General features: G+C 38.4%; 1 pseudogene; it reads left to right on the forward strand.

Annotated features, from left to right (window-relative positions):
- Gm3489 overlaps positions 1-8,283 on the forward strand; it is a 29,286-nt pseudogene extending 21,003 nt beyond the window's left edge.
- Positions 8,284-8,699: the final 416 nt, after the last annotated feature.

An 8,699-nucleotide genomic window follows, 5' to 3' on the forward strand; every position in this document is an offset into this window, starting at 1 on the left:
TTTTTCTCAATTAGTGATCAAGGGGTAAAGGCCCCTTGTGGGTGGGACCATCTCTGGACTTGCAGTCTTGGGTTCTATATGAGAGCAGGCTGAGCAAGCCAGGGGAGGCAGCTAGTAAGGAACATCCCTCCATGGCCTCTGCATCAGCTCCTGCTTCCTGACCTGCTTGAGTTCCAGGCCTGACTTCCTTTGGTGATGAACAGCAGCATGGAAGTGTAAGCCAAATAAACCCTTTCCTCCCCAACTTGTTTCTTGGTCATGATAGAGACCTTGTGCAGGAATAGAGACCTTGAATAAGACAGTGTTATTTGTAAGCATTCTAGTTTTGATGATAAAGTAGAACTGAAGAAAGACTATAGGCTCTGAAAGTTACTGTGATGTGTCACCTACCAAAAGTAAAGTCAAGTATGTTATGCTTTCTTGACCTACTTCTGTTTTAGTGTATTTAGAGTATTAAAAATAGTGTATGTTGCAAGTTAGGCAAATATTACCACTGAGCCATAATTCCAACCCATTTCTTTTTTGTATATTAATAAAGGGACTTCATGTTTATTTATCAGACATGATGGTGAATACTAAGTAATAGTTATGATAATTTTAAAATGCATACAACATCAAGCTACAAAGTACTATCCTTATTAATTTTAGCTATAAAGGAATCAAGATAACCAAAACATATTTTATTAACAAATGTTGACTTGAATTTTAGTTATTGTGAATATGTTTTCATAAAAAGTAGAAGAGGAATGATTTGGCTTTTTACCTTATTTAAGTTTTGTTGTTGTTGTTGTTTGTTTGGGTGACAGACAAAGTGATGTATCAAAACAATTCTATAGATTTTATGTGATTATCTGGAGGAACTGGTGATTATTGTTTTCCTTACAGAAGTAAATTCACATGTCTAATTATTTACAAAAATGCTATCCTGGAGTGAAATCTTAGCCTCTAACCTTAAATGCTGAGACCTGATAAAAAAGGAAAAAAGAAAGAAATTTTCTTAAACAACTCTCTGTATACAATCATGGCTCTAGCTGCATCTGTAGCAGACAATGGCCTAATCGGGCATCAATGGAAGGAGAGGCCCTTGGTCCTGTGAAGGTTCTATGTCCCAGTGTAGGGGAATGCTAGGGCCAGGAAGTGGGAGTGGGTAGGTTGGTGAGCAGGGGGAAAGGAGAGGGGACAGGGGGTTTTCCTAGGGGAAACCAGGAAGGGGGATAACATTAGAAATATAAATAAAGATTATATCTAATAAATAAAAAAGCTAGGCTTTCTATATCAGATGCATTTTCACAATGGAGTATGACTCAGCTATTGAAAATAACGATTTTATGAATTTTGCATGCAAATGGATAGAACTAGAAAATGTCATCTTGAATGAGGTAACCCAGTCACAAAAGAACACACAAGGTATGTACTCACTGATAAGTGGAAATTAGGCAAAAAACTCAGAATACCCATGATACAATTCACAGACCAGATGAAACTCAAGAAGAAGGAAGACAAAACTGTGGAGGTTTCAGTCCTACTTAGAAGGGTGAGGAAAATAATCACTGGAGGTAGAGGGAGGGAGGGATCTGGTAGAGAGATCAGGAGAGGGAAAAGGGGGGGTCAGGATCAGGTGTGGGAGGAGATGGGGGAGATGTTCAGGAAATTGAACAGAGGTGTGTATCAGTGGGGAATGGGGAACTAGGGGTAGCCACCAGAAAGTCCCAGATGCCAGGAAAGCAAGAGGCTCCCAGGACCCAACAGTGATAACATTAGTTGAAATACCCAACAAAGAGAAGAAAGAACCTGTAGAGACCATGTCCAGTGGCCCCAGTTGAGGGATGGGACCACCCACCCTTCTCAAAAAGTTTAACCCAGAATTTCTCCTATCTAAAAGTAAATACAGGGACAAAGAATAAAGAAGAGACTGTAGAAAAGGCCATCCAAAGACTACCCCACCTGGGGATCCATCTCATATGCAGCTACTAAACCCAGATATTGCTGATGCCAGACGTACTTGCTGATAGGAATCTGATATAGCTGTGTCCTTAGAGGCTCTGCCAGAGCCTGACCAATATAGATGCAGATGCTTGCAGATAACCATAGGATGGAGCACTGGGACCCCAGTGGAGGAGTTAGGGAAAGGACTGAAGTAGGTGAAGGGGTTTGCAACCCCATAGGAAGAACAACATTATCAACCAACCCTATACCCCCAGAGCTCCTAAGGACTAAATCACCAACCAAAGTGTACACATAGAGGCACCCATGGCTCCATGGGCATGGGTAGCAGAGGGCAGCCTTATATCTAGCATCAATAGGAAGAGAGGCCCTTGGTCCTGTGAAGACTTGATTCCCCAGTGTAGGGGAATGCTGGAGTGATGAGTATGAATGAGTAGAAGAGAACCCTCATAGAGGCAAAGGGGAGGGAGGATGGGATGATGGTGGCTTGAGGAGGGGAAACCAGGAAGGAGGGTACCATTTGAAATGTAAATAAATAAAATAACCCAAAAAGAGTTAGGCTTTCTCTTTCTCAACAAATCTCACTGACCTCATGGATCAAACTTTGGAGGGCATTTTATTTTAACAAAGGAAAATAGAGTGTATATAACAGTTGGCTTTTCCTCTGCTTGTTCTTGCATGACCTGGCCACAGATTGAACCTTTCATTGCAACTGTGCTTTTTCCACTCTGGATCATTCCCTGATGTGAAGTGATATCATGTTTCCGTTGTTTCTGGATAAACTCAAGCACGGGATGAACCGCAACATGGCTTGCAACTTTGATCTATGCTTTAGACAGAACTATTGTAAAAAATGTGAAAACGGTCTCTTTCTCATAAAACCAAGCTTTCCCTGGAGTGGATCTGGTTGGCTGCATGCCTTCATCACTCTAGTTTTCCAGAAATCTGACATGAAAGGGCTAGATTCTGCCAATCATATAAATAAAGTAGCATTCATTAGAACTAGGCATGTCTCCCTTGCAAACTCTGATTTAGCACTTTTCCTAGAAGTAACATTATGGGCTTGTAGTTTTATTATTTTTACTTTCCTTTTCTATGTCTCAACATCACTAGCATTTGTTGAAGTGATTTAATCACTCCATTCCAATTGTAACCAGTCAAAAATTTAAATGAATAACCAACGTTTAAAATTGATCAGAATGACTTAATACTGACCTTATCTGACATTAAATAGGTCTAAACTAGCCACAAAGAACAGATCATGAGGTTAGATTTAGGACACACAAAGTCCTGTTGAATTAGTTATTCTTCTTTTTTGTCTCTTAAGCCTTTGGTGACACTGGGAAGATAATTCAAATTCTTAGAAATTGGCTCCATGTTACTGTCTCCTCACTTAAGAAAAGTTTGCACTCACTGATAAGTGGATTTTAGCCCAGAAACTTAGAATACCCAAGATACAACTTGCAAAACACATGAAACTCATGAAGAAGGAAGAGCAAAGTGTGGACAATTCGCCTTTTCTTAGAATTGGGAACAAAACACCCATGGGAGGAGTTACAGAGACAAAGTTTGGAGCTGAGACGAAAGGATGGACCATCCAGACACTGCCCCACCCAGGGATCTATCCCATAATCAGCCACCAAATGCAGACACTATTGCACATGCCAGCAAGATTTTGCTGAAGAGACCCTGATATAGCTGTTTCTTGTGAGGCTAAGCAAGTGCCTGGCAAACACAGAAGTGGATGCTCACAGACAGCTATTGGATGGAACACAGGGCCCCCAATGGAGGAGCTAGAGAAAGTATTCAAGGAGCTGAAAGGGTCTGCAACCCTATAGGTGGAACAACAATATGAAATAACCAGTACCCTGGAGTTCTTGACTCTAGCTGCATTTTTAGCAGAAGATAGCCTAGTTGGCCATCATTGGGAAGACAGGTCCCTTGATCTTGCAAACTTTATATGCTCCAGTACAGGGGATACACCAGGGCCAAGAAGTGGGAGTGAATGGGTAGGGGAGCAGGGGGTTGAGGGGGTGGGGGTGGAGGGTATAGGGAACTTTCTGGATAGCATTTGAAATGTAAATGAAGTAAATACCTAATAAAAAATTGGAGGAAAAAAGAAAAAAAAAAAAAGAAAAAGAAAAGTTCTCTCCGCAGTACGCCACAAAGCTCTCTACCACAAAGGCACTGGCTGTGTAACCTGTATTATTACTTTATCAATGATTCTCGGAAGTAGTTTCTAAGAATACTTACTAACATGTCTCCTTCTTTGTGCCTAGCCAATAAGTATACAAATATAAACAAGGCTATATATCATCAGGGATAAGACCACTTCAATGATGAATAAATAGATACATGAAAAAAATTTTTTAAAAGATGTTAATCATCTCTCAAGCTTTCCCTAAAAGTAAAAGTTGAATATGATTTATAAGTAGATAAAAATTTAAAATGAACTGTGGAATACAACACTTGTGACATAAGGATTATTAATTATCCCTTTCCTCCCTTGCTAAAATAATTTCAGCTTTATTCCCGATAGTGACATGGTAAGCAGAAAATTTACCTGTGTATACTACATTGCAGTTATTATATAACAATTATGGCCAGTTTTATCACATTCCCTGACATATAGAGGAAAGTGATTGGAAATTGCTTTTTACTTCCTTTTTTCTTTTTAGAACACAATGTGCTGCTGATTTGTGCTCTGAAAATAAAAGCTAGATACTAAAAGTGATACAGAACATACCTCTGATAGAACCTATGGTCTCGTCTCTTATGAGGTCTGAAAAATCTGTGTCTGAATTTCTTGTTCTGGGCTAATTTAAATATTAGTTAACTTAAAAGACTCAAGTTTCTGTTGTATGCAAACAAATAAAATTCCAAATAAGTCATATATTATAAAATATTTACCGGTAAAATCTTAGCTAAATAATAGTTTTATATTAAAATTAAAAACAGGTTAATTTATTTTTATTAAAATACACATTTCACAATAGAATTTTGAAAACTTTTACTGAATTTGGTGTAGTCATTTTCATCCACAAAAAATCCATTTGTCTATATTTTTCTCTTCTCAAGTATGTTTGTATGTATATATGTATGTATGTATGTATGTATGTATGTATGCATGTGTTTTGTGATCCATTAAGATTAACCAGGATCATTTGTGTGACCGTTGGTTTAGAATTATTCATTGGAAGCTGTAGGGCTCTGTTGTCAGTATACAAAGATAACTACTGTTGCTCCCCCAGAATCTATCAATATCCAATAATAATTCAATAGAAGGTGGTTGACTCCTGTGAGATGCCTCCTGATCCCCTTCCAGTTGACTCTAGGCTGTGTTGAATTGACAATAGAATGTAACCAGCATAATTCATCCTTCTTCAAATTGATACTTAAACACATCACTGTTAAACCATAACCTTCCCTTTCCTTTTTGTCCCTAATCTCATGTTATGTCATAATATAAATAATATATATTATAAATAATAAAGTAAATATTATAAATATTTAAATGGTCTGTTAAAAAATCTACTCTTTTTTTAAAAATTTTTTATTACATATTTTCATCAATTACATTTCCAATGCTACCCCAAAAGTCCTCCATACCCTCCCCACCCCCTACTCCCCTACCCACCCATTCCCACTTTTTGGCCCTGGCGTTCCCCTGTACTGGGGAATATAAAGTTTGTGTGTCCAATGGGCCTCTCTTTCCAGTGATGGCCGACTAGGCCATCTTTTGATACATATGCAGCTAGAGTCAAGAGCTCCGGGGTACTGGTTAGTTCATAATGTTGTTCTCCCTACAGGGTTGCAGATCTCTTTAGCTCCTTGGATACTTTCTCTAGCTCCTCCATTGGGGGCCCTGTGATCAATCCAATAGCTGACTGTGAGCATCCACTTATGTGTTTGCTAGGCCCCGGCTTAGTCTCACTAGAGACAGCTATATCAGGGTCCTATCAGCACAATCTTGCTAGTGTATACAATGGTGTCAGCGTTTGGAGGCTGATTATGGGATGGATCCCTGGATATGGCAGTCTCTAGATGGTCCATCCTTTTGTCTCAGCTCCAAACTTTGTCTCTGTAACTCCTTCCATGAGTGTTTTGTTCCCAATTCTAAGAAGGGGCAAAGTGTCCACACTTTGGTCTTCGTTCTTCTTGAGTTTCATGTGTTTTGCAAAGTCAGAATGGCTAAGATCAAAAATCCAGGTGACAGCAGATGCTGGCGAGGATGTGGAGAAAGAGGAACACTCCTCCATTGTTGGTGGGATTGCAAGCTTTTACAACCACTCTGGAAATCAGTCTGGTGGTTCCTCAGAAAATTGGACATAGTACTACTGGAGGATCCCTCAATACCTCTCCTGGGCATATATCCAGAAGATGTCCCAACTGGTAAGAAGGACACATGCTCCACTATGTTCATAGCAGCCTTATTTATAATAGCCAGAAGCTGGAAAGAACCCAGATGCCCCTCAACAGAGGAATGGATACAAAAAATGTGGTACATTTACACAATGGAGTACTACTCAGCTATTAAAAGGAATGAATTTATGAAATTCCTAGGCAAATGGTTGGACCTGGAGGGCATCATCCTGAGTGAGGTAACACAATCACAAAAGAACTCAAATGATATGTACTCACTGATAAGTGGATATTAGCCCAGAAACTTAGTATACCCGACATATAAGATACAATTTGCAAAACACATGAAACTGAAAAATATCTACTCTTTAAAAGTTAATTTTTTTCTCTTAAAATCCCAAAGGTTCTTAACCATAATTATTGATAAAATTAAGGAGTGGGGGCGGGGGGAGAGAAGGAGAAAGAGAGGTGGGAGAGAGAGAGAGAAAGAGAGAGAAGTAAATATTTAAATATTGTAAAAGTGGAAAACCCAGACTTAGGAACACTCACGAGTATAAATTAAATCCTATGTCTCAGTGTCTGACATCTAAGAATCATTACATTCTGGGCTTCAAAAGGTAGCCCACTGTTCTGAGTTGGGCACTCACAGCACACATAGTTCATTTCATAAGCTCTGGCTGACTCTGCTTCATATATGCCACTGTCCTAAGTGGACATCCCACAGTCCTAGCATCATCTCTAGCATTCTGGGATCTCCACTGCAATTGAGGCAGCACTTTTACCAATGGCCTCTCTGAACCTCTCTGTTTGAACTCCAATTTTTCCCCACAGTGACAAACGTCAGATGCAAATACAGAAGTTTCATGCATAGCATTTTCAAATTCTGCTGATAACTTGATGTGCATCTTATACATCTCTGAACCACAGTTTCTGTGTGCTTACTTGACAAAATATCTCTCTGATTTCATTTCAATTTCTCTGAGCTCATGATCACAGCTGACTGATTCTTTAGTCTAGATTTCCAGTATTCATCATACTTGGAAAGCATAGAAAGTTGTGTGTGTGTATTCTTTTTTCATAAAGGAATATATAACTATTTATTGACCATTGTTCTCTATTATTTACAATAAAATAAATATATAGTTGAATAACATTCTGATGCTACAAAGTTACTTTTCTAGCTCATTGAACCAGAACCCAAATACTGAAAAGTTTGATCCTACCAGTAAGGAATGAGTCAGGGTAAAGAAAAAGCATGCAGGTCATTAGTTGATATTAGCAAATTTTGTTCACTCACTTAGTCAGCAGGTCTTAAATTGCCAATGTCAGCTTCAGCCATGATTCTATTTCCACATCAAACAGATTCCATGAATCATAACCTTTTAGTACAGACTGAGACTCCATGGCCTGAGCATCTGAGTGGGGAACTCTTCAACTCTCTGATTAAATTTTAAAAACTGGCCTCCATTAAAGTTACATTTCAAAAAGAAGCAAAATGGAAAGAGTAACAAAGTTGAAGAGTCAGAGGCTGAGGAATTTGTGGTAGAAAAAGTACTGAACCGTTGTGTAATGAATGGGAAGGTGGAGTATTTCTTGAAGTGGAAGGGGTTCACAGATGCTGATAATACTTGGTAAAAAGGAGAAAATTTAGATTGTTCAGAATTAATTGAAGCATTTGTTAATTCTCAAAATGCTGGTAAAGAAAAAGATGGTACAAAAAAGAAATCTTTATCTGACAGTGAATCTGATGATAGCAAATCAAAGAAGAAGAGAGAAGCTGCTGACAAACCAAGGGCCTGTGCCAGAGGTCTTGATCCTGAATGAATAATTGGTGCCATAGACAGCAGTGGAGAATTAATCTTTCTCATGAAATGGAAGGACTCAGATGAGGTGAATATGAAGTGTCCTCAGATTGTCATTGCCTTATACAAGGAGAGGCTGACTTGGCATTCTTGTCCCGAAGATGAAGCACAATAATTGTTTGCGAACAATTATATATATATATATATATATATATATATATATATATATATATATATATATATATATATATAAATCTGGATCTTGGGTTTTGAATTTTTTGTAGATTCTTAATCTGAAACATTACAGTAATGGCTCTGATAGTCTTTGCTTCCTTCTGAAAATATACAGAATAGGCACCAAATTTTGCAATTCTCTCAAAAATCTTAGCTTCTAATTTCCCACAGAACAATTCATTAAATTATGAGTACAAAGCAGCTTTTTGACCTTAAAGCTATAAAACCCTCCAAAATCCTCCCTAAAAACAGTATAGTCTTGGCACCAATTTGTGTTCTATTATGCTTTCTATTCCTGTGACAAGCACTGCCCCAAATGAATCTCTCTTCTCTCTCTCTCTCTCTCTCTCTCTCTCT

The sequence above is a fragment of the Mus musculus genome, chromosome 1, assembly GCF_000001635.26.
Source record: "Mus musculus strain C57BL/6J chromosome 1, GRCm38.p6 C57BL/6J".
In the NCBI taxonomy this organism is placed as follows: domain Eukaryota; kingdom Metazoa; phylum Chordata; class Mammalia; order Rodentia; family Muridae; genus Mus; species Mus musculus.